The sequence below is a fragment of the Cetorhinus maximus genome, chromosome 7, assembly GCF_964194155.1.
Source record: "Cetorhinus maximus chromosome 7, sCetMax3.hap1.1, whole genome shotgun sequence".
In the NCBI taxonomy this organism is placed as follows: Eukaryota; Metazoa; Chordata; class Chondrichthyes; order Lamniformes; family Cetorhinidae; genus Cetorhinus; species Cetorhinus maximus.
In genome coordinates this window covers 129,389,762-129,417,161 of record NC_135885.1, presented here as the reverse complement: position 1 = coordinate 129,417,161, position 27,400 = coordinate 129,389,762, and positions in this window count along the sequence as shown.

The window sequence follows — 27,400 nt, the reverse complement described above, 5'->3', positions numbered from 1 at the left end:
TAATTTCCGGTCCATGTTATTAATGTTGACATCGCTCACGATCTCAATTGCTTTTAATTTGTTTTTAGACGTGATTCCGTTTCTGTTACCGTCTCTCTAAAGCCCTTTGCAACTGTACATAAATAAACCTTGCTGAATTCAAAGCTCCACGAAGATGTTAAAAGTGGACAGTAAATCAAAGATGGCAAAGATTTTATTTTTTGCACAGGTAAATCTAGAATAGCTACAAATAAAACCTGTTTGTTTTGTAATAAGACAAAACGTCCCAGTCTACAGAGTCACATGCACACCTGTAACTGAGACTCAATAAAGAAAGCATGGATTTCTGGCTGGGACCTACTTGAAAGGGAACAATATGTATTCTTGTGCACAAGCACAGTGTATGCAGCATGCAGCAAATTGAGTTGGAGGATGTGTCCACGTGACACACTTACCAAGAACAGAGAATGCTGGAAATACATAACATTTGTACTGAGAAAGCGGAATTGTAACCTCGCAGAATGCTTTCTTTGGCCACTGGGAGATTGGTGCTGATTCCAGTAAACTACTGGCTATTCCAGGAGCAACCCTAATCTCCATCTGGGAAATACAGAGGACTATGGGACTGTTTGAATGTTGACTTTGATTTGATTGTTAAAGTAGAAGTTTTTAAAAGTGAAATCTAGTCCATCGGTTTTCTTTCCGTTGGCTTACTGGGGATTCCTTTCTTTTATAAGTTATTGGTCTCAATGGCGTATATAACAGCATTTAATTAGATAGAATTACATAGAATTTACAACACAGAAGGCGGCCATTCAACACAACTCACCTCTCGTAGTTAAGCTCATATGAGGCTACTCCCATTATTCCACCCTGTCAACATACCCTTCCATTCCTTTCTCCCTCATGCACGTGTTTAGTTTCCATTTAAATGCATCAATGAATGTTGAACTACGTAGCCAAATCTGACAAGTTCATGATCATTTTAGCTCGACCTCTGGTTAGTATGTTGTTCAGTTTGGACATCGAAACACAAGGGAGATATTCAACCATGGTAGGCAGTATGGGGAAGCACCACAAGGCTCATCCCTATTGTCAGAGGCCTGAACAGTGAGGAAAGATTGGAGAAAGCTTAGCTTTTTAGGCTTGAGGGGAGATCAAAGAGTGGTCTCAAAGACATCTATAAGATAGTAAAGTGTATGGATAAATTAGTCAAAGGAACACAGGTTTTAACTAATAAAGAGCAAACTTTGGATTGATATCAGGAAATCCTTCTTTACTGTGAAGTATGAAGTGAGCTTCCAATTACGGCAGCGGGGGTGAAAATCCTGGAATAATTTAAGAACCAATTGAATACAGCAATAAAGGTGCATTAGGGTGGTGAGATGGGTGTTAAAACAATTCTCATCTTTGGATCTTCTGAAATTAAAGGTGAAAGAAAAACAAGTCGGAAGATGTTTTGGCTCCATGATCATTGCAGCTCCTAATGTACTTACTAATTGATGACCTGCATTTCTGAGAGATTAATCAACAGGCGTCTCATTTCCTTTCTCATTTTTACCCTGTGATATTTGTTAGTATTGGCTCAGTTATTGCAGATTTTTCTTTGCAGTTTCAACAACAGCCATGCCTCATGAGCATCAGATAGCATACCTATCAGGCTGCTTATCTAACAATGTTATGGTAATAAATGCAGGCACTAGAGAAGGTTAATACCCAAATCTACTGAGGGATGAGCTCTGATGTCATCGAAGCAGACTATGAAAGTTAAGCAAAAATACAAAACAGAAAATCTGACACTAAGCCAAAAAACGTTTCCCTTATTGTGCCTTTGAAGGATCTCACCCAATGACAAACACCATGATAGTGATGTATATCCACAAATCTACCTGCTCCAGGCCACCTTTAGCTTGTTTGCCATTCTTATTTCAAAATCATTAAGCCTTATACCACACTCCATCGATCCCAGAACAAGTAAGTGCACTGAGGACTCAATCTCAACTTGCAAGAACAGCATTCCCTGAGTGTACTATTAGTGGGATGTTTCTTAGGCTTTTCTGTTTTAAAGACAGAAGATAACAGAAATGTAAAGCATATCAATGCGCATCAGTTGGGGACAGCAAGAGGATAAAGACAAGCTCACATTTTGGGTGTGAACTTTCATCAGAAATTTAGGACATCAATGTTGTTGATGGGGTGGAAGTGAATTTGAGGGATCGGTCATGGATTGGGATGTTGGATGGAGAGGACAGATCCATTGGTAAGCCCGAGAGCAAATGGCTTAAGCAGCAGATTTGGAGCAGAATGGGCTGTCTGCAAAAGTGGCAATACTCAGGATGAGGACATGTATCTGGTTACGCTCAGGGGTTCCCTCTTTTTATTTCTCGCTCTTTACCTGATTTGACATTGAATTTGTGCAGTAATTTACATTTCTTTCTTAGTCTTTGAGCTGTTTATTTTACAAGCCCACAACTGGATTGTTTAAGGAGCTATAAAATTGCTTGCCCTATGCACTCAGGTCTCAGATGTCCAGTCTCCTTCAATTTGTACTTCCGCCAATTTACAAGCCTGAATAAATGAAGATATCATTGGTTGCCTTGTCACAGCATAATTTGGCCTAATAATGCAGTTTGATGTGACTTATGTCGCCAAGTCGATTAAAAAAAGATTTGTTTAAAATAATCTCATGAAGTTAATGTCATTCTCATGCACAATCACAGATTCAGAAATAATTGGCATGTAAGTAATATGCTTACTCAATTTTTACATTGAAGTGAACTAAGGAAAGTTGACTATACTAAGCTACATCTCCAATACCTACTTATAGGGCTCAAAAATCTGTTGCTGTTGTTTTTGATAATGTATGTGGTAGTAGTGGTTACAGATAAGGCTGGAGGCAATACTGTTGGCAAAATCTATCTTTTATTGAACATTGTGCTAGCTATTTACAGGGTAGCATTTACACGAGGCTTTACATAGAACTATCTCCGCATGATCTGTGTTACGTCACTGATGATGTAGACTATATTCTTACAAGTTCAATATTAATCCTTTATACTACATCATTCCCACATCTCTGACTCAATGAACACTATTTACATTATCCTGCATCTCACCCCAAAATCTCAGCCTTCATCTCTGATTCACAGAGGTAAGCATTGTGGTAGTTTCGCCAACCTCCCCCACCTTGTTCACATCTCTCTCGGAGGTTGCATAGGGTTCATATTCTCTCTCAAACTCTGGGGAGTAGCTTGTGAATCTTCAGTGACTACTGGTTCTCTGTTCAGGTTGTCTTCTTGATCATATGGATAGCTGGTCAATTGATGGTCTTCTTGTTGATATGAGTGTGCTTCTAGTTCTTCTCCCTATCCCATTCTCCATCTCAACCAGAGAAGATATAAAGGTTTGAACTGTCACTGGATCAGTAATACCTTTTTGGACACGAGGGAAATCGAGGGACAATGAGCACGGGGTAGGAAAGTGGAGTTTGTGTGGAAGTTCAGCCATGATCTTATTGAAAGGTAAGTCAGGCCCATATGGTCTCCTCCTGCTCCAAGTTTCTATGTTCTTATGGAATGACTGCTCCTTGGTTTTCATTTGACCTAATAAAAAATAACACATTTTCAGCTCCGGAGCATTAGGAATTCCAGTTGCAGAAATATCTTGAAAACTGTTCTGCATGTTGGGTCACAAAAACAAAAAAAAAGCCTTCCTCAAAAGCAGTGTTAAATGTGACCAGAATAGGTTCCATTTTTCTGTAAGCCTGCCCATGACATGCATTCATGCACATGATATTTGCATCCACTGAAAGTAGATATAGTTGTATTTAGAAGCTGACACAATCTGGAATGACAATAAAATAAGGGATAAAATAGCTCAATTGTCCATGTATTTTCCATCATCACCATTTCAGCGTAGACACGATGGGCCAAATGGCCTCCCTACCATAATTTTCCATGATTCTACCAGAAAGGTACTGATAAGTTGATGTTCACTTAGCAAAATGTTTGATGTAAAACATAGGTGGAAAATTCATTTATGCAAATTCTAATTTTTAATAAAAATTAGTGCTTCTTGACATTGCTTAAGGAAACAGAAATTGATTCTTGAATAGTGTATGTAACACTGCCTCACAAAAACCCAAGGAAGCCTTCGCAAATCTTGTTAAGCTACCATTGACATATCACTCTTCTACCACTTGAAGGCAGTGTAACTCCATTAAAGCTTTTAGGTCAGCCCAATTAATCCTTTTAAAAGCTCAAATCCCCATCGTCATGCGGTTAAATCTCTCTGAACGTGTTGCTGTCCAGAATGTATGATTACATTGAGGCAACTTTCACTGCCAGTTGGTTAAAGCTGGGTTGGCTGGTTTGTAAATTCATTGATTTAAAAAGAAAAAGTATTTAATATGTGTTCATTTATATTGATTTATAGATGTGAATGACTGGAATTATTTCATGGGTGTTTGTCAGCATTTGATTTTGAGACAATTTATATCGATTCATTTATTACTTGTAAGCGAGGCAATTGGTGCTGACTCTAGGCAAAGATTAAAGCCTGGATTTTAACACCAGAGTTTGTATGAGTGTGGCTTGCAGGGGCCAGGACAAGTTTGCATGATGCCTGGAATGATTTTAACTCCCACATCTCATAACCACATTGCGTGTCTGACTCCAACTGGAACACAGTGGGGATCACTGCCTACTTAGCAGGTGAGAGTCAGATTTTGGGCTGCAGGAGGTTGTGACCAGGGGCTCAAGTGAAGCGTCCTCAATACTAATATGAATAAGCAGTAGTGGGGGAGTTAGCAGGGAACCAAAGTCAGTGGAGGGAAGCTCAAGCAGGGGAAGCCTAAGGTTTCTTTCTGGGGCACAGAGAAGCACCTCCTAGCCCCATTGGGAGTCATGAAAATAAAATTAAATGACCTATATTTCTGGACTTCCTGTGGCTTCCTTCATTGGCTGGTCCAGCACTATGCGTGGTTTCTGTGATTGGGAAATGGGCTGGGTGCTGAATAGGGTTGCCAACTGTGATTAATGTATGCCTGGAGGTTTCATCACATGGCTTGCCCCCATGTTGCAGTCATTCGTCGGCCAACACATCAATCCGTGTGATGCACTGCCTTCCTATGCCAATTGGAAAGCAAAAAAGACCCACTACCCAATTGGATGATGTTTGACTGTCAGCCAAACAGTCTTTTTTTTGTCCCCATCTTCAATATTTTTATATCTGTTAAAGAGAAATGTTCACAGAAAATGACAAAGAAGAAATAATCTTTTTTAATGTGCCTATGATTTTTCTCCAGGATTGCACACAGCAGTGGCCTGGAGATTGAACTTCAATTCGTAGAGCCTTTAGGTCAATCCTGGAGGGCTGGCAACCCTAGTGCCAAAGTATGTCATAGAACCCCGGTGTTATGGCACAGCCAATGGTAAATGCTGTGTTGTTCAAATCCCAAAGGGAACTTGAAACAACTGGCACAACTTGTTTTGCAATTTGTATAAATTTTGAGATGCATGCCCTGAGTTCAGTAGTAATAAGACCACCAAGTCTTATAGGTTTTTACAAAACTAGATTAAACATTTATTAATAGGAGAAATGACTTTAAAATACATACATAGATCTACAAATCTTTCTATGATAATTTCTAAACCCCCAATCAATCTAACTCCCAGTTATACTTTCACGAAGGCAACAGTAAGACACATAGGCCAGGGTTTTTCCTGTGGCAAGTGGGCTGGGCGGGAGCGGACAGCGGTGGACGCAGAACCGAAAGAGTGCAGCAATCTCCCTGAGGCAGCTCCGTGCCTCAGGGAGATTGAATGGATATTAATATAATTAAAGAATTGAATTAAAAATGTATTTAAACGTGTCCCCTCATGTGACATGTTTTTGCATTTATGAAAATTAATTTATTTATTCAATAAAAGCTTCAGGAATTATGGCAGATACCGAGGGCTCAAAACAGCAGAAGCCCTAGAGGAATATAGAATGTGTAGGGGGAACTTAAAAAGGAAATTAGGAAAAAAAAGGGGGCATGAAGAAACATTGGCAGGTAAAATAAAGGAAAATTCAAAGTTATTTTACAAGTACATTAAGAGTAAGATGATGACTAGGGAAAGAGTAGGGCCCATTAAGGACCATAGTGGTAATTTGTGTGTGGAGCCAGAAGACGTAGGTAGGGTTCTAAATGGATACTTTGTGTCAGTGTTAACAAGTGAGAGGGACGACATGGGTATGGAAATCAGGCAGAAGGACTGTGATACAATTAAAGAAATTAGCATAGAAAGGGAGGAGGTTCTAAATGGTCTGACAGGCTTAAAATTAGATAAATCTCCAGGCCCGGATGAATTGTATCCGAGGCTGTTGAGTGAGGCGAGGGATGAGATGGCAGGGATGCTGGCAATAATTTTCAATACTTCTCTGGCCATAGGAGAGGTGCCAAAGGACTGGAGGACAGCCAATGTGGTACCGATATTCAAGAAGGGAGGAAGGGATAAATCAGGGAACTACAGGCCAGCTAGTCTAACCTCAGTGGTGGGGAAACTATTGGAAGCAATTCTGAGGGACAGCATTAATCTACACTTGGAAAGGCAAGGATTAATCAAGGACAGTCAGCATGGTTTTGTTAAGGGAAGGTCATGTCTGACCAATTTGATTGAATTTTTCAAAGAGGTGATCAGGTGTGTAGATGAGGGCAATGCATTTGATGTAGACTACTTGGACTTCATCAAGGCTCTTGATAAGGTCTGGCATGGGAGCCTGATAACGAAGGTAAGAGCCCATGGGATCCAAGGCAATTTGGCAAATTGGATCCAGAATTGGCTGAGTGGCAGGAAGCAGAGGGTGATGGTCGAGGGGTGTTTTTGTGACTGGGTGCCTGTGTCCAGTGGGGTTCCATAGGGATTGGTGTTGGGTCCCTTGGTGTTTGTGGTGTATATAAATGATTTAGACTTGAATGTAGGAGGGTTGATCAGTAAGTTCGCGGATGACACGAAAGTTGGTGGGGTGGTAAATAGTGAGGAGGATAGCCTTAGATTATAGGAGGATATAGATGGGCTGGTCAGATGGGCTGATCAGTGGCAAATGGAATTTAATCCAGATAAGTGTGAGGTCATGCACTTGGGCAGGACAAACAAGGCACAATGCACAATGAATGGTAGGACCCTGGGAAGTACCGAGGATCAGAGGGACCTTGGTGTGCATGTCCACCAGTCCCTTCAGGTAGTGGGACAGGTAGATAAGGTGGTTAAGAAGGCATATGGGATACTTGCCTTTATTAGCCGAGGCATAGAATATAAGAGCAGGGAGGTTATGCTGGAACTGTAAAAAACATTGGTTAGGCCACAGCTAGAGTATTGCGTGCAGTTCTGGAATCCGCATTATAGGAAGGATGTGATTGCACTAGAGTGCAGAGGAGATTTACCAGGATGTTGCCTGGGCTGGAGAGTTTTAATTATGAGGAGAGATTGGATAGACTGGGGTTATTTTCCCTGGAGCAGAGGAGATTGAGGGGAGACATGATTGAGGTCTATAAAATTATGAGGGGCAGAGATAGTGTAGACAGGAGGGAACTTTTCCCCTTGGTGGAGGGATCAATAACCAGGGGGCATAGATTTAATGTAAGGGGCAGGAGGTTTAGAGGGGGTGTGAGGAAGAATTTTTTCACTCAGAGGGTGGTGGGAATCTGGAACTCACTGCCTGAAAGGGTGGTAGAGGCAGAAACCCTCATAACATTTAAGTAGTATTTGGATGCGCACTTGTAATGCCATGGCATACAAGGCTATGGGCCTAGTGCTGGAAAATGGGATTAGAATAGTTAGGTACTTGTTTGACCGGCGCAGACTCGATGGACCAAAGGGCCCTTTTCTGTGCTGTAGACCTCTATGACTCTATGAAATCTCATTCCACGGGCAGTGTTCTCAAGTAGCTCAATTGATTTCTTAATGGCCTTAATAGGCCATTGACATTTCGGCGGGCGTGCAGCCGACTCCGGCGCCCGCCCACCGAACGAAATATCGCGATGGCGCGTGATGATGTTGGGACGCACGTCCGACGTCACTGCGCATCATTTTACGTGTCGGTGTGTCGGGCCCGCCCCCGCATGCTGATCAGAAAATTTTGCCCATAGATTTTAAAAGATCCAGACAAAGAAACATGATACCTGGAATAAGTTGACTTCCAAGTGAGTTTTCTTCACTTCCGTCCTTTGAAGACAGCAGCTGAAGGCTTTCTCGCACACTTGTAAGATCTTAAAAATGCCTTTCCCTACACACAGCCCTTGCTCCTTCTTTATACATATCTTTCCCTTTGAATGAAAATACCCATTGTTTCACTGTGTCTTTGGATTTTATCTCCCTGGTAAAAAAAAACCCTCTCATAGCAGTAAATTTTACCAGTAATCTTTGGGAAAAATGAACACACTATTTCTAAACTTCACCTGGCAATGTGACACATTTCGCCCCTCCTTTGAAAACAATCTGGTCTGGTTTATTTCGAAATGCAAATGTTCCCTTGACATCTATGTTTCTAAACTTCCCCATGTTTATCTAATTAACATTTCAAACCTAACCTCTCTTCTTAGATCAAAGCACCCAGACTAGCTGCCTCTAATTGAATTAAATCTCACATACGCACACAGGCACATTTAGACACATGGACACATCCCACTAATACTCTATTTTACAATAAATTCCAATAACATTATGAGAATTATTATATCTTCTTGACATTCGGGTTTTAATGTGGTAATGACCTGCATTCCCGCTTGCTGCAGGCAAACTCGATGCTGTTGAAAACCCCAGAGATTAAAATGGTGGCGGCTGAGTTCACATCAAAAGCAGTGGTGTACTATGCCACTGGTTTAACATCCCGCCCATGTGTTCTATTTGGGCACCAATGGATAAAATCTGGGCTGGGTTGATGGTGTGAGGTTTATGTCTTTCACTCATAACCTTGTTGAAACCCTGGACAAAATGTGTATTAGAAACAGTAAGAATTTCAACAATTAGCACTGTCATTGTGGAGCTTCTCATCATGTGTATCAGCAATAAAGCACAAAGGTTCAATGAAAACAGATTGGTTCTTGATTGAAGTACTTTGGCTCTCAAACACTCTGACTTAGTTGAACATTTTTTATAGTTATACCTTGCTTATGCTGTGATGCTTAAACAAAAATCTAACGTCTATGCACTGCCACTAATTACATTTTTAAAAATATAGTTAATCTGAGGGGGAATTTTAAGCTAACGAGCTGAGTAGAAATCCCATGTAAATGATTTGAATGCTGGTTTTCCTGGATTTGAACAGAGACTAAAATTAGACAGGGTGTAAAATAACAACAAGCTATATTTATATCGCAACTTTAACATAATAAAACTGCTTCTTAGGAGCATTATAAAACAAAGTATGCAATGGAGCCATGTAAGGAGATATTAGGACAGATGGCCAATAGCTTAGTAGGCTTTAAGGAGTGTCTTAAAGGAGGAAAGTGATGTAGAGAGGTGGAGAGGTTTATGGAGGAAATTCGAGAGTTTAGGGCCTTAGCAGCTGAAAGCATAGCCACCAATAGTGGAATGAGTAAATTGGCGATAATCAAGAGGCCAGAATTAGAGGAGCATTGATATCTCAGATGGTTGCGGGGCTAGAGGAGGTTACAGAAATTGGGAGGGGGAGGGGCAAGGCGATGGAGGGATTTGGAAACAAGGATGAGAATTTTAAAATCAAGACGTTGCTTGTCTGGGAGCCAATGCATTGAGAACAGGGGCAATGGGTGAGCAGGAATGTTCTGTATTAAGCAGAGTTTTGGATGAATTCAAGTTTATGGAGGGTAGAATGTGGGAGGCAAAACTCTCGAATTTCCTCCATAAACCTCTCCACCTCTCTATAGCCAAGACTAGAGGTAACAAAGGCATGATGAGCTGAGACAGAGGTGAAGTTAGGCAGTGTAACAGAGGTGGAAATAGGTCATTTTAGTGATAGTAAGAAATTGTAAATGGAAGCTCATCTTAAGGTCAAGGTTGTAAAACAGTCTGGTTTAGCCTCAGACAGCAACCTGGGAGAGGGATGGCATTGGTAGCTTGGGAATAGAGACCAAAACTAATGGCTTCAGTCTTTCCGGTATTTAATTGGAGGAAATTATTGGTCATCCGGTACTGGATGTCAGACAAGCAGTCTGATAAGTTAGCAACAGTGGAGGAGTTAAGAGAGGTGGTGGTGAGGTAGAGCTGGGAATCATGAGAGTACATGTGAAAACTAACGCTATGCTTTTGGATGATCTCTCCGAGGGGCAGCATGTGGTTGAGAAGTAGGAAGCGGTCAGGGAAAGATCTTTGGAGGACACCAGAGGCAACCGTGTGGAGGCAGGAAGAGAAGCCATAGTGGCTATGATTAGTTAGGTAAGGATGAAACCAGGTGCGAGCAGTCCCAGTGGTTAAGCATTGGAAGAGGATGGCTTGATCAACTGTGTCAAAGGCTGTAGACAGGTTCAGAAAGACAAGGTGGAATGGTTTACCTCTGTCACAATCAGATAGGATATCATTTGTTTCTTTGAGAAGAGTTGTTTCAGTTCTGTGGCAGGAGCGGAGACCAGATTGGAAGGATTCAAACATGGAGTTACAGGGCAGGTAAGCACAGATTTGGGAAGTGACAACATGTTTAAGACATTTGAAGAAGAAAGGATGGGGCGGTCGTTTGCAAGGACAGTGGGGCTAAGGATTGGTTTGTGGAGGAGAGGGGAGAGGACAGCCGATTTAAAAGAGAGAGGGACAATACCTGCAGAGGGAGAACCGTTAATTATGCCAACTAAAATGGGGGCCAGGAGGGGAAGTGGGCTGACTGATAGTTTAGTCAGCATAGGGTCGAGGGAACAGGAGGTGGGTCTCATGGGCAAGATGAGCTTGGAAAGGGCGTGATGAGAAAACAGAGAAAGCTGCGAGTTCAGGGCTCACTAGCTGGGGGTTCTTCAGAGGAAGGTTGGCCCGGTGAGCTCGTGCAAGGGAGGGATGTGGCGGGGGCAAAAGATCAGACAATCTCAATCTTAGTGACAAAGAAGTCCATGAGCTCCTTGTACTTAATGTTGGAGCTGAGAGTGGAAGAGAAGCTGGGGTTATCTTTGCATTCCAGGATGATACTGGAATAGTGAACAGTTTTAGCAGGTGAGAGCAGGACCTAACAACGCTTTACATGGTCCAGTCAGATCTAGCAGTGGGTGGCTAAACAAGTTGTCCACAATATCTTTTCAAATCTGTGTTCTTTGGACTTAAGGGAGCAGAGATGAGGGCCCTACTGGGGAAATGGCCAGGGTGAGACAGAGTAAAGGTTATATTAGGGACTAGGGCATCAAATGTGGAGGTGAGGGTGTGGAGCAGAAATGTTGTGGTGAATTGAGGGCTAAAGGCTACAGTTGGGATTTTGAAAGTTCACTAAATTAATTGGATTAGAGTTTTTTTTCCAGAGGATGATACAGGAGTACGTAGGGTTGAGGTGTGGAAGGGGGGTGTGGGTGGAGAGCAAATCAAGGAAGTGATCAGAGATGGTCGTTTTTGTATTTGACACAATGGGACTAGTGAGACCACATGAGATGGCTTAGTCAATGGGGGTGGTCGTGAATATAGGTTGGAGGGTGCGAACGTTGTGCCCTATCCTGTTAGGTTCTTGATGGATAGGTTGGGTTAAAATTACTCCCAATGGTAGATCAGTATGAGGAATCATTAATAAAGCAAGAATCATATTTTTACTCATTCATGGGACGTGGGCGTCACTGGCTAGGCCAGCATTTATTGCCCACCCCTAATTGCTCTTGAGAAGGTGGCGATGAGCTGCCTTCTTGAACCGCTGCAGTCCATGTGGTGTAGGTACACCCACAGTTAGAGAGGCAGTTCCAGGATTTTGACCCAGCGACAGTAAGGAACGGCAATATATTTCCAATGGTGAGTGGCTTGGAGGGAAATGTCCAGGTGGTGGTGCTCCCATGTGTCTGCTGCCCTTGTCCTTCAATTAAAATTGAAGGAAGAGCTCATGAAATGTACAAACAGCTTATAAATATAATAACATGCCATTGCAATTTATGGTGCCAATAATCAACTATTTATTGTGCTGCTTCTTGTAGATTGCAGTTTACACAGGGTTGAAGTTTACTACAGTTAGCCAGTTTCTCAAGCTTCCCAGATAGATTGGAAGTCAATACATGCATGTTCATTTCCATCTGTTTAACCTGTGGGGCAAAAGATGGCGTATTTTTGTAAGCATTTGTAAAATGCAGAGCCCTTGGCGCTATTTTGTTCCAGCAAGCTCCTGTTGCAGTATTCCTTTAAGAAAAAAATTGCTTCTGACCTCTTTCATGTTCATGGCACTGACTTCATCATCATCCTCGGCTACTTTTCTGCAATTGCATCAAACATTCTAAGTGCTCTTTTCAGTTCCTTTGGCGTGCCTAGAGAGATCATTTCAAATAACGGTCTGCAACTCATTGGTAAGCCATTTATGGATAGGTGTGAGAAGTGGAATATTGATCACACTGCTTCTTTTCCTCATTACCCTAGATGTAATGGCCTAGCTGAATGAATGATTTGCACAGTGAAATCCCTAATTCTCAAATGTAGACAGATCAAGCAAGATCTATACATTGCACTGTTACACCCGAGAGTGACACCTTTAAGTACAACTATTCCATCACCGGCAGACCAGTGTGTACCAATTTATCTACTCTTACACATTCCACTCTCTCAGAAACTAGACAGCAACTTTTAAGCCTACAAGGGAAGATGACCAACATGCACAATAAAAATGCAGGTACAGAATTGCCAAGCTTACAATTGAGACAAGTTCACATTCAAGATCCCACCGAAGGTACATGGCAGCCAGCGGAGATGACAAGGACTTTTCAGCACCAAGGTCCTAAGAAGTCATTACATACAAAGGTGAAGCATAACCGAGGACAGATCAGATCCATTCCAGCTCTTCAACCACTGTGTGCTCCTTTACTATTGCGGCCAGAACATGATCCCAGATGCAACCAGGAATAACATCGCAGATTGATAGTCTCACAGATTACCATGAGAAACCTCCAGACAAGGTTACAATCACAAAATCTGGGCATACAAGCAGATTACCATTGCGCTTTAGAGACTCATAACTACATCAGTTATACGCAATTACATAATGCAAACTAAATATGAACATGCATTGTAAATAATTATGCTTTTTTTGAAAGGGGAAAGTATCTTTAAAAAAAGGGGGAGGTTGTAGTATGCCTTTAAGAGGATGAACATGTGTTTTTATACCTCACTAGAAGGGAAATTATGTATGTATTTTGCGTTAAAATTTTAGTTTCACATTTGCTTTCAGCAACAGAGCAGAAGACAGCTCCTAATGTCTTCAAGCTTTACAATAATGTACGACTGTTCTTATATCTTGTCTTAACAAATAAACCCACAATGTGTTTACCAAATCGCTTATGAGTGATTGGTAACATGTATCTTATACACCAAATAAGCTCAAGGGTTTATATCATTATATGAACATGACAGGTCCAAGGTGGCTAATTGCGTATATGTTAATACCCTGTGCTCACAGTTCTTGAGGTTGAAAGGGTGCCAACAGCAAACATCCAATGCATTTAGAATCCTGAAGATCATTTAAAACTAACAATCGCTGACACTCATAGTTGAAATGAAGATTTTGAATCAGGTTTGTGAGAGAAGTCAGGGTCTTCATTGTTTCACTCCAGGGTTTGAGGGAATGTTGCACTGTCGGGGATGCTGTTTTTCAGATGTGATGTTAAACCGAGGGCCAATCTGCTTGCTTGGATGGGGGAGTTGTCGCTGGTCTCCAGGCCAATATTTATTCTTCAATCGGCATCATAAAAGAACAGATTATCTGGTCATTATCACATTGCTGTTTGTGGGAGTTTGCTGTGTACAAATTGGCTGCCACGTCTCCTACATTACAACAGTGACCACACTTCAAAAATACTTCATTGGCTTTGACACATCCGGTGGTCATATAAATGCACGTCTTTTTTTTTTGGCAGTCCATCTGAGAGACAACCCTGTCATCAGGAGGTCGCAGTTGTGAATTTATATTTGAGAGCCTGTGGTCTGTTCAGTAATCAGTCTGAGGCTGTCTGAGATATGAGGCTATTTGGAGGATAGAGGATAATTGTGTAAAAAAATGATCAACTGTGATTCAAGGTCAGTTTTATGTTGGGCATTAGCGCAAGAAAAGTGTCTTTTGCTTTGTCATTTTGAGGTGAATAATGAAGTCTGTGATTATTGCAAGTATACTTGTGCTGAGCACTGTTCTTTTGCCTGTTTAAATGTTCAATACATGTATCTCGTGATTTATAGCCTGAACTGAATGGTGGTCTGATAAATTCTGTATTCTTTAGCATACAGGTCAGCAGATTGTGTGACATGATATGTATTAAGAAAGGAGAACCATGTCAGGGGTTCTCTGATTGACCTCAGGTCTCAAGAGTTAGATGTTAGTGCAGGGAAATGCTCAGTCAGGCTCATAGGGGACAGAAAGTCCGCTCATGGGAGTGAATTGAATCCAAAGTAACTATTTAGTGCAGAAATACCAAGATGGAACAATTTACTTAAAATATTCACCTGAACATATTCTCTGCTGTTGTGATCATAGGAGCAGGGGCCACCCAGCCCCTCAGGCCTCCCCCATCATTCCTTTAGATCATGGCTGATATACCTCCTATCTCCACTTCCCTCCCTTTGCTCTATATCTCTTGTTATCGATACCTAACAAAAAATCTACCAAACTTGGGGTTTGAGAGCTCCAATTGTCCCAGTATCTCCAGCCCTTTGACTCAGGTTTTATCTAGAAAAACTGAAATCTCAAATGTGAATGTGTGTAGCTTCTTGATTTTTCTGCTGAATTGCCTAGCTCTCATTTTAAGACCCTAAACCCTTTACTCTCCAGTAGAGGAAATACATTCTCTGGGCTGAACTTTTAGCCCCTGCTGGGGGCAGCATGGAGGCGGGCAGGTGTGGAATTTCTCATGGCCAGTTGGGGTGCTGGATCCCCAGCGCCATTCTCCCCCTGGGTCATTTTCCCAGAGGCGGGATATGGGAGATGGAGGAGACAGTGAGTATCAGGGCTACCCGCATGCAAACAATAGGCTACCAAGTGAGCCGCTTAAATATCGATTAAGGCCTGTTGTTGGAGGCCGAGGAGGGCTCAGGGACCAGGGCATCTGGAATGGTGACCTGGCTGCAAGTCTATTTTTTATTTTAAATTTAAAAAGGTTGGAGGGAGGATGCCCTCCCTCATTCTTAACTATCTGGAGGACCTCCAATTGGCCCCCCAGCTTCAAGAGCTCATCTGCCATCCTTATTTGGATGGTGAGCGCTCCTGTCAGCCACTAAATGGCCAACAATGGGGGAAAATCACAGATGAGTGGCTGTTCCCCACACAATTTGGCGTTCTGACCCGCATTTGAGCCTGACAGCAGAATTCTGAATCCCGCAGGGATTATCCTGCCCTTTGCATCCTCCCTATCAAATCAAAAAGAGGTCTTAATCCATTTATTTTGAGTGGCTAAATGCTCCTGCCAAAATAACAGAGAAAGAAATTTCAAACAATTGTGTTAAGTGATCATACATGTTGCCCCGAATTGTGTTCATGGATGAACAGTTCAAAGAAATTGGAAAAGTTTGCAATTTAAAAAGAAAAATCTGATTTGTATTTCAAATTTAACACTAAATAAATCTTGCTGCAAGTAGTAACTGAAGAGTTACTTGTTGAAGTCTAGTGAATTGACATTTCTTTTCTCAAGACCTGGGATAAACCTATAGGGCGTAATTTTGAGGTCTGCGGGTGGGTGTGGTCGGCAGGGCTAGGAGCAGCTGGGAATCGGCCCACCACCCGCGATCGACCCCTGACCCTGATTTATGATGCAGCCCTTCACTGGTCAGGAAGGGCTGAGCGGAGGCGGGGACCTGTCAGCCGCTGGATCCAATGGCGACCCGACGGCCGGTTTAAAAATGGCCCAAGTAGCCCCAGAAAGGCTGCCACAGAAGGACGTCTGTTCTGCGTTGTCTTGATGGAGTTGAGTGCGGCTTGAGACACCAGGCCGGGGGGCTGGTGGGGGGGCGTAGGTCGGGTGGGTACTCGTCTCCCGCATTTTGGATGAGTGTCTCGCGGTCCTGCTGGAGGAGGTGGCTGCCAGGAGGGACACCCTTGTCCCCAGGGATGGGAGGAGGAGGCCACCGCACCTCACCAAGAGGGCATAGGAGGAGGTGGCAGCACTGGTGAGCAGCCATGAGGTGGTGCGGCACACATGGTTGCAGTGCCGGAAGAGGTTCAATGACCTGCTCCGCTCAGGAAGGGCGAGTACCGTGTTGGCATGGGTCAGTGTGCAGAAGTAATAAGATGCGGCTGTCCCCCCATGGACCTCAGGGGTGTTAGAGTCTGAGTGCCAACTGTTAATGATGCCGGAGCTGGCCAAGGCGGTGAGCCCTGGCTGCTTGGACTGAGTGCCTTGCGGCTCGAGGGCCATGACTCGGATGTGCCCTGCGAGGTGTTCCTCAGCTGGGATTGGCCAGGCTGCAATGGTGCTGCAAGTAGAGAGTGGAATAATCAATGCTCCTCTGTCCTTTCAGGAGAAGATGAGCCATAACCAAGTAGAGAGGGCGCGTACAGGTGGAGGTTCGAGCAGGACGCCATAGTGCTTGAGAGCTGGCATGGTCTGCTGCAACCAGGTGTGAAGAAGCGGGTGTGCCAGATGAAGGTAAGAGCGCAGTGTACAGAGATGAGCCTTTGGATTGTGCAACCATTCTAGTGTAGTCTCTTCATTAATGGGGGCCTCAAACCTGGAGTCCCCATTGATCATTGAAAGACGAGGGCACCATGATGCAGATCTCCATTGTCTCACCAAGGTGCCTGGCATGCACAGTGACAGTGTGATGATTTTAACTAATAACATGTCCTTGTTCTCCCTTTTAGCTTCGCCAGCACACACTCGCTCTCTGGACCCCGAGGGGCCAACTTTGACGCTGGAGGACCATCGGGTTTCACTTGCACCTGCGCCACACCCGCTCTCTGAAGCAGGCACTAGCGCAGATACCAGCACCTCAATGGACATTAGATCGGTGGCTAGAATGTCAGTGCACATTAGTGAGGGCACTTCACACTCGCTTGAGGTGCAGGTGGAGGCAGAGAGTGCCTAAAGCACCGACAGTTGGAGGACTGCTGGATAGCAGGACGATGCTCAGTCGAAGGCTGATGATGAGTCTTTGGAGTCGCCCTTAGGCGGCAGATGCTGGATGTCCAGCAGGATGTGCAGGAGGATCTGGTGGAGATCCATGAGGGTCTGCATGCCATGGTTTCTGTTGTGGAGGAGTTCATGCGGAGCATGATAACTGCATTGACCCTCATGGCTGAGCGCACTGCCTCCTCCATTGAGAGCATGGTGACTCTCATGGAGAGGCAGCTCCACGGACAGAATTAGTGGTTCCTTTAGGTTGTGCTTGGACCTGCAAGCCCTCACACAGGCACTGACCTCAGGCGGGTGTCAATGTGGGAGATGGATGAGGCAACCAGTATCCCAGGTGGGTGTCCGTCCATCAATGGTGAGCAGGGAAGTCCAGAGCGACCTCATGTTGGCGCACAATCTGCATGTCATCTTTGTGGGCTCCTCTCAAGGCACCCTGGAAGATGGTAGCAGCTCCTCTTCCCCTCTGCCAGTGACCGTGGCATCTGATGAGGTTGCAATGACTGGGGAGATGCCAGCCGTGGCACTGGCCACTCTCTCCCAGGCAGAATCAGCACAGGTTCCACTGGCGAGAGGCCGACCACCAAGGTCATCAAGGCCAACAATACAGCAGAGTCAGCAGGCTGTCTCCAATGCCGGTGCCAGCGATGGGGGTGCACCAAGATGTAATATTCTCAAACATAAGTTTAAGCCACCATGAACACGAGATGGACAGTTCGCGGGTGATTTTCTATTCATTTATGTTTGGTTTATATATCTGCTGGTGTGGTCATCCACACCAGTAATTGTAATGTCATAATGATTTCAATGTGATAATAACATTAAATTTGCTTTGGTTCTGATGGCCTGAGTATGCTTCAGTTTTTTTTTCTGGTGCAGGGTACTCCAGTATGTAATGCTGGATGTGAGGGCTGGGTACTTTATTGCACAGGCACTGAGTGGATCTTGGGTGCAAATGAAAGGGTAATTTCAGATATCCTGGCTGGAAGAGGCAGTCTAGCTGAAGGAACATTAGAACAAGACATCCCTGGTGTCCCTGCCTCCCTGAAGGATACATATGTCTGCCTCCACACCCTCAGCATTCTCCTCACTGTGCCCTTCTTCTGACTCACCACTGGATTCATCATCTGTGATGTGTGCAGCTGTGTCAAGATCCTCTTCCTCCAGTGGGTCCCCCCTTGGCAGTGCCAGATCGTGGAGGGCCCAGATTGCAACCACTATCAGTGATACCCACTCTGGGGGGTATTGTAGTGCGCCCCCTGAACAGTCCAGGGATTGGAAGCGCATCTTGAGAAGATCTACAGTCCTCTCTATCACTGCCCTTGTGGAGGTGTGGCTCCTATTGTACCGCTGCTCCGCCTCTGTTCTTGGGTGGTGGAGAAGTGTCATAAGCCACCATTTCAATGGGTAACCGTTGTCACCCAGCAGCTATCCATCCAGCTGGGTTGGAGCACTGAAGAGCCTCGGCAACTGGAAATGCCTCAGGATGTAAGCGTCATGGGGGCTGCCAAGGTACCTTGTACAGACTTGCAGAATCTGCATCCTGTGGTCACACGCTATCTGCACGTTAATGGAGTGGAATCCCTTCCTGTTGACAAAGGCACCGGGCTGACTTGCCGGCGCCTTGTTGGTCACATGTGTGCAATCCCTTCCACCCTGGACACAGGGGAACCCAGCAATCGCTGCAAAGCCTCTGGCTCACTGAGCCTGGCTGGCCTCGTCCATACGGTAAAGAATAAAGGTCAGTACCTGCCTGAACAGAGCTTCTTTCACCAGCTTGATGCAACTGTGGACAGCTGATTGGGAGACTCCACACAGAATCCCCCACTGACCCCTAGAAAGAGCCGGAGGCATAGAAGTTGAGGGCCACTGTGACCTTCAGAGCCACTGGCATGGGGTGTCCATCCACACAGTCAGAGCTGATCTCAGGTCCAATCATCTGACAGATAGAGGTCACTGTCTTCCTCGAGAGGTGGAGCCTCCTTCGGCATTGCACCTCTGACATATTGAGGTAGTTGCATTGCTGACTGTAAACCCTGACAGCAGGATGGTGGCATCTCCTGCAGCCCCTTCCACCTTGGGCTTCCTGCTGGCCCTGCACTCCTTGTGCCTGCGCCTGTCCTCCCACAGGTCCCTCCCCTGGAAGCTGCACTGGGACACCTGGCCTCCTCTCCCTTCTGCCCCTCTCTTCCTCTTCAGAGGAGGTGCCTCCAGCAGAGGCCACAATCCCCATTACCAGGGTAACAGAAGGCTGTCTGATAGCTGGAAGGGTTCACACGGTCTGAATCCTCCAGGGGCCTTGGAGACACCAAGGAGACCTGAAATGAAGCCTGGAAATGCTAACAATGAAGCCCTGAACAGAGATGAAGCTGCCAAGTACCAATAAGTCACTCGCATTAAACTGAGTACCTAACTCCCACTACTGACACTGGGAATGCTGCTGGCCCCTTTTATCCCACCCATGGGTGAAGTGTTTGAAATTGTCGGTTAGCCGCTGGCCTGGTTTGCACGTGCGATGAGCACGAAATCGCATGGGCCATGAAAAATCGGTGTCAGTCGGCTTTTTAATGGTCTTAAGTGGCCTCTTAATTAATGGCGGGCGCTGCTCCGGGACCCGCTCACACCCGCCGACCGAAATATCGCGCGAGTGATGACTTCGGGACGCTCACCCGACATCATCGCGCACTATTTTACACTCGAGCGTGTCGGGCGTGCACCCGCACGGTAAGCGAAAAATTCTGCCCATAAAGAATTTTTGGAAAGAAACTAATTGAAAAATACTCCCCCAAAAATTAAAAGGTAAGAAAATCCTCAAAGGATCTTTGAATAAACTTATTCTCTCAGATATACCTGACCAGCTTAAGATCCTTTTAAATTGAGGAGATGAAGGAACACTGAGCTAACCAGGGGAAAGACAAACACAAGCAGCCCTTTAATTGGCAATGGTCCCAATTTTAAGGGGCCAGCGGGTATGTTACAGTACCAGCCAGCCTGGGGGATAATCTGAAGGATCGAACCTCACCTTAAATCTTTTTGCTGACCTGCCCACACCTGGCTTAATCCACTACGCATTTGACCCCAAGGCTCCTGACAACCTATGATGTATCAGGAATAAGAGATTCTGCACGAGTTCCTACAAGTCTTTTAAAAGCCATGAAAGCAATCTAAAAAAATTGGACAACCATTTTGTGTAGAAATGTAGCTGAAAGGTATGAATGTGAATGCTGAGAGATAGTGAGCATATTATTACAATTATCACATTTATAAGATTATTATGTTTTGGACTGTGCCTTTAAATTTAGGTTAAATTGAAAGGGGGCATGTGACTATTCCTAATTCTGCTGGGAATAAGCCTGGCTTACTTGAGAAATTGGCTTAGCAAGGTACGAAGTTCTCACACCTGGGAATGAAGGGCAAGGGCAGCTGTGCTAACAGTAAATAGACTTGCCGGCTCGAAGCCTTTGGGCCAGAAGAGAAAAGAGAGAGAGAGAGGAAAGGGACATCTGTCAGTGCAGTCACAGAGAGAAGAGGCTGCAGGTTCTTTGTGAGCTATCCAAAGTTGGATGCAAGAGGAACATGATCTCCCTTTGGAGAGACGCATCCTGCGGCCATCTAAGGAATCCAGGAGATTCATCCTGACCTGGTAAAAGGGGTTGAAGAATCACTGGAGTGCACTTTATTCCTGGCAGCGGATTTGGGAAACTTTCTGAAAACTCAGGGAAACACCTGGGCCTGAATTTCACGCTTGGCGTGTGCGCCAAGTCGGCAGGACCCGAAAGCAGACGCGAAATGTGCTTCTGCCCGCGATCGGCTCCCCCCCCGAACACAATTTCACGCTAGCTGGCCAAATAACGGCCAGCCAGTGTGAAACGCGTGCTGAGAAAGCCTCAGTGCTGCCGAAGGGGTGCAGGAAGAGGATGGGCACCGACAAGGTGAGATTGCAGGTTGGCGCTTCTGGCAAGCTCCCCGAAGGCAGTCAGCTACTGGGAAGCTGCCTCAGGGAGCTGCAGACCTCTACAGCTAAAATGACTGTAAAAACATGCACCAAACTGTGTTCATGCATCACATTCAAGCACCCGACAGCAGAACTCAAAAAAAACATCAGTCACCAGATTTATTTTTACTATATTTCAACCCAGAAATTTCATTCTGACCTTTTTTAAAAGCAGGCTGCCCGTCTGCCTGTTTCATCTGTATGATGAGCACAAAATCGCGCGGGTAACGTAAAATCGTGGACAATAGTTTTTTTTAGTGGCCTTAATTGGCCCTTTAATTGCTGGAGGGCACGGCTCCGACTCCTGCGTCCACCCGCCAACGTCAATATTGCTCGCGTGCGCGATGATGTCGGACCCGATGCCATTTCGTACAATTTCACATGTGCTCGGGCCGGCCGCCCACCCGGTCAACCTAAGATTCTGGCCCTGGAGACGGTCGCTTGAAGTTACTACTCAACAAAATGGGGGAATGTGAACCCATTGGAAGCTGGAAGCAACTATGGACTGTTTGTTATAAGGACTGTAATTCTGTGAAAAGTATGATGTGTGATAAGCATAAAAGAGGAACGTTTCTTTTTGTAGTTAAAGTATAAGTTGCCTACAAAAATAATGTTTAGTTAAAAGTGTTTTTCGTTATTTGTTACAGTAAAAATCTTAAAACCTGAAATCTTCTTGTGTCATCCTTTTTAGCTATTAACTGGAAGTTCGAATTTCTCTTTAAACATTATTGGTCTCTACGGGGATCGTAACAATATGATTACAAGGCTATTTTGCACGGACCCATCGGTGGACTTGCAGGTGAGTCTTCTGTAGCTTTAACTTAATAATGGGAACTTGAGCACAGAACAAAATGAGAGAGATCTGGATTCACAGATGTCCGCCCAATTTACATCCATTTGTTGATGAAAGTAGTTGAATATGACAAGATATTTCCCAGTCTGAACAAAATCACTAGGAAAAATGCTAACCGCATTTAAAAATCTTGTGAGCTATCTGTCCTGGAACAGAAATGTAGGAGAGAGAAGAGGATATCGTACATGAGTATATGCTACAAGAGTATATGCTACAAGAGTATATGTACCATGGTGCATATTTACATAATTGGATCACTCTACCTTTGAATGTCAGTATTTGGTATACAAGCTTCTCATTATCATGGAAACCGTACTGCATATATTTTTCAAAGAAGGTCAATTCATTGAAATTCTTCAGGCAAAGCTCTCCATAATTTATTGTGTTAAATCCTAGCTCACATATATTAAAGTAATTAATTATATTTTGTTTAATATCATTACATGCACTCCATATAAATTCCAACAAAATTCTAATTTGTTAATGCTGAAATAATATTAAAATACCGTAGTTTGAAACGTATAAGACGACCCCATTTTTCAGCACCAAATGCTTGTTTAGGCCTATACTTGTCATATAAATTGACCTCAATTTTTCAGCTAATAAATGCACGTTTAGGCTAGACTCGCATTAGAAGTTGGCCTCAACTTTTCAGCTGAGAAACATATGTTTATGGTTATACTTGACATAAATTTGCACATGTGATCAAGCAAGGGATAGGGGCCATGCTGCCAAGATGCGCGGGAGGCTAAGACAAGCCCACACAGAGCAGGTCCCGCATGGTGACCAATGAACAGAAATGGGTCCCTCACATCAACACCGGCGGTTCACATTTTATGCTTGGCATATAAGTTTACCTCTGTTTTTGGAAGAATTTCTCAAAGCTTCAAAGTTCGACTTATACGCTGCGATCTACAGCGGATTTTTAAAATCAATTCTCCTGATTGTGCAGAAAATTAGAAGGCATTTCAAGCCTTTTTAATGCAACTTTTCATTGTTCAGGTAACATAACATAGGGCGGAATTTCCTGTCCCTGTTGACGTTGGCGATCATGGCAGGTGTGAGTGGACAATACGGCTGGAAGGCCAAACATCAGGATGTTGTGAAACCAGTTTGCGATTGTCCATTCTGCCCGTCAATGGTGGGCTGTGTTTCCTACCACTGGACGTCGGGAATGTCATTTTAATGCATCTGCATATAATTATAAGCCCTGCCTGCCGGAATCATCCACCATGCTTGATCGCCTGGGCAGGTTAGCGTGATTGCACACCGATGTGTCACAACTGTACATAAGCGGCATGCACCTAGCAAGCTGCACTTCACTTGGGACTTCGAAGCTTGTTTTCCTACATTTCTTTGGGCAGCACTCGTGGTCATTAGCGCCAGGCTTTGCAAGCAGCACAACATCACTTTTAGCGGGACGCTCACGGGCAGGTTTCTACCAACAGACCAGTTGAAAGGTGGGGGTGGCTTTTCAATGGCTGCAGGGCCACGGCTTGCTTGGGGAAGGGGGAGAAGTGGCCTCAGGCTAGGGAAGAGGCTGCGGGGTGTGGGCTGTACTGGGGAAGGAGGGTAACCCAGGGTGTGTGTGGGGGCACATGTTGCTCTGTGCAATTGGCCTCAAGATGGTGAAGGCTGAGGAGGCAGTCTCCAGAGGAGATGAGACCAGATATGATGTGAGGATTTGTGTGAGTGTTCGTGGTGATGTCTCTTAAGCTGACAGTGAGTGAAATGCCAATGAATGTATGATGACCTTGTGATCCTGTGAGTTTAGAGTGATAAGATGGTTGCCTTAACTTGACGGCATGGATGAGATCATTCATCCATTTTCTGCACTGGATGGATATCCCCTTGTGTGCAGCATTGGCACTGCTTCCCAAGCCAGAGTGGTGAGACTGATGGGCCTCCTGTGGCTGGAGCGGGGGTAGAGTTCATCGGGGCGGGCTTCCACAGTGTCCAGAAGGCATCCCAGGGATGCGTCGCTGTATCAGGGGGCTGCACTCTTCTTGGCTTTTGGGGCCACGTCTTCACTGGTGCCCTCCTGGGCTGCAAGCATTAAGAGGTGTGTGCGCAGCTGCAGTTTAAATATGACGCTCTGCGTGAAGAGCCGGTGGGGTAACAGTGTGGCAGGCAAATCAGCAGTCGCCCGCCTGTGAGACGGCATGTTTCCTGTGGCTGCATAATAAATGAGGCGGGAGTGGAACGATACGGAGTGAAAACCCGCTATCACGGTCAGCGGGTAAAATGCCCTTTTTTCTGCCCGCTACCACACTTAGTGCAAATCTGGGATGATTCTACTCGTAGATTTTCAGCCACTGCAGTTTATAGATTTTGCTATCGATGGTCCTCAGATCTGCTCAGTTTAGTTCTGGAAAACAGGATTGTTTCTTTTCTCAGGGTTTCTTCGCTGACTTTTTGCTTTTACCCCAACTTGTTCCCTATCTTACAGCCTTTGGTAGCTCTAGAAATGTGTAAGTGGCAATAGAAATTTCAAAAGGCAACCAGAAACTGAAGTGCGAATAGTGGGGGGTGGTGGAATAGTGATATTGTCACTGGACAGGTATTCCAGAGACTCAGGGTAATGCTCTGGGGACCTGGGTTTGAATCCCACCATGTCAGATGGCGAAGTGTGCGTACAATAAAAACCTGGCCTACATGTGACTCCAGGCCGACAGCAACATCGTTGACTCTTAACTGCCCTCCGAGCAAGGGCAATTAGGGATCAGCAGCTAATGCTAGCCTTGCCAGTGACACCTACATCCCATTAAAGAATAAATAACACCTGGAGCATGGCCCGATTTGCAGGGAGGCCTGTAATGACTGAATTTTTTTTTAAACAGGTGCAAAAGGTTGTGGTAAGTCAATTTATGCTAAAGGTTATTTGTGTTCAAAATTCCGCAAACCTATACACTATTCGGGCTGACATTAGCCAAACTGTACTTAAAAAAAGAACAATGCAACTGAGCAGAAAATCCACTTCCCCAGAGAAAGGCCTTTCACACTAGTCACAGTAACCCGATCGAGCTGAAATTAGCTATCCTTTCCTGCCATTGAGCTATTCCCACTCTTAACAACATATTTAACAACTGAACAATTGGAGAAATTTATTTTTGTCAGTTTTGTAATTCTATTTTGCACCCGCAGGTCATTGTAAGATTGGCAACATTGGGTCCTAAGTATATGTGTAGCAAAATACATTTCCCGAACTTGTTCTCTGTATTTAGCTATTGTGATTTCAGGTTAGCATCTTTGGTGTTCCGAAGGTGACATTGAAGTGGTATAATGATGTTTTGGCTCTGTAGTAGCGCTCATACTCAAAAATGCCTTTCGGTTTAAGCCTCAGGGCCGGATCTTTGCTACCAAAGTGGATAGCTTGAGTTGGGAAATCTCCCGACTCTGCAGACCCACTTTGGTTTAAAATGCTGTGAATCACGTGACTTTTGCTTTGGGGGAGGGGGTGAGGGTTGCGGGATGGAGTCAGGCCCGCCAACCCCAAAAGCATATCTTAGGTGGGCATGTCAATTCAATGCCAATTCATGCCCCTCAGCTACTCCCCATGCCCCCTCATACCCTCCATGCCAACTCAAAGACAACTTATGCCCCCAACCACTACCCATGGCCCCTCAGATACTCTGTGCCAACTCATGCCCCTTTCATACCCCTTCACCCAGTATGCACTATGTATATAACCAATGAACCATAAAATAACAATGGCAAACATGGAACTGCTAAGATTTAAAAAAATCACCAATCAGGAATGATCTTCGGGGAAAAAATACTGTTCTTCCTACAACCCTATAAATTGTTAATCTGACAAACCATTAAAGTATCAATAACAAAGGTTTTAAACACTCCACACCTCTTAAGTTTGTCCAAATAAACTTTGAGACATTGATAAAAGGGATCACAGAAAGAACAACTTATTAAGACCACTTAGAGATGTCAGTCAAGCAAGATAAACAAATTCCCTGCTGAGATATTGCCTTTATTGGCCTTGGCTCTCAGCCAAATGTACATAATGAGGACAAATAGAAATGCAGATTAGGACTGAGGGGCCGAATCACAAGTCATGGAGAAGCCGCACAACTCCACAAAAATTGTGGGGCCTAGGAGATGCCTACCTCGGGTAGTTTGGTAGTGCAGGGTATGGGCTCGCTACCTGCACCCTTATCCTGTGCTGCTGAAAATTGCTGGCGCCGGGAATGGGAGTGTGAATCCCAGAGTTGGGTCCCACTCACAATATTTAAATGCCTCCAGAGTTGTCCCAACTCTGCGAAAATCCGGCCCCAGTGTCAAACTCATTGATGGAGGTTTGACTGGGACAGTAACTATATTGTCGGAGGTGCTGTCTTTTGGAAAATGAATTAAGCTGAGCATAAAAGATCCGATGGCACTATTTGCAGAAGAGAAGGGGTTTTCTGCTTCCGATGATTAGTGACCACCTCAGTTAGTACCATCAAGAGCATGGCCATTTATTTATTGTTATTTATGGGACCTTGCTGTGTGCAAATTGGTTGGTCTATTTCCTTACAAAACAGTAACAATGTGATTGTTTCCTTGAAACCAATCTTCTGAAGCTGAATTCATGTGAATTATTTTTTTTAACAAACTGTAAAGTGATTTTGTGATAGAATATTTTTATTAAAATGGTCTTTTACAGATTGAAGTTAAAAATGACTGAGTTGAAATTTAAAATGGCTTTCAATTATTCAACAGTGTAATCTAAGATAATTTGTATTTCTGTTCTAAATTCTTGATTTTATCAGCAGCAGTAATTTTGGAACAATGAGTTTTCTGTGTTTTAATGTATTCATTTAAAAATAATATTGATCCTGAGGTCAAATTTAATGTTACTAATGCACTTTAAAATAACTGCAACTTTAATGCGTTTTAAAATAACTATAAAAAATATAAATGTATCAGATTTCATAAAACAAGGAATTATGAAGTGGGCTACAGATGGAAATGTACTTCTATAATGAAATATTGGGTAAAATTCGAATTAAGCGTCGTTAGGTTTACCCATGTGATGCCATAATGGGTCAGTTACAATTTAGGTAGCCACCTTTCTCAAGAGGTGGAATTCCAACATTTTGCCTTTGGCCACTAAAATAAAAGTAAAATACTGTGGATATTGGGGATACGAAGCAAAAGCAGAAAGTGCTGGAAAAACTCAGTGGGTCTGACAGCGTCCGTGGAGAGAGAAACAGTGTTAACGTTTCGGGTCCAGTATAACACTTCTTTGGAACTGGAGAGAGGCAGAAATGTGATGGGTTTCATGCTGTTCAAAATAGGCGGACGGTCAGGTGGAACAAAATGCAAAGATAAAAACAAAAAGCTAAAA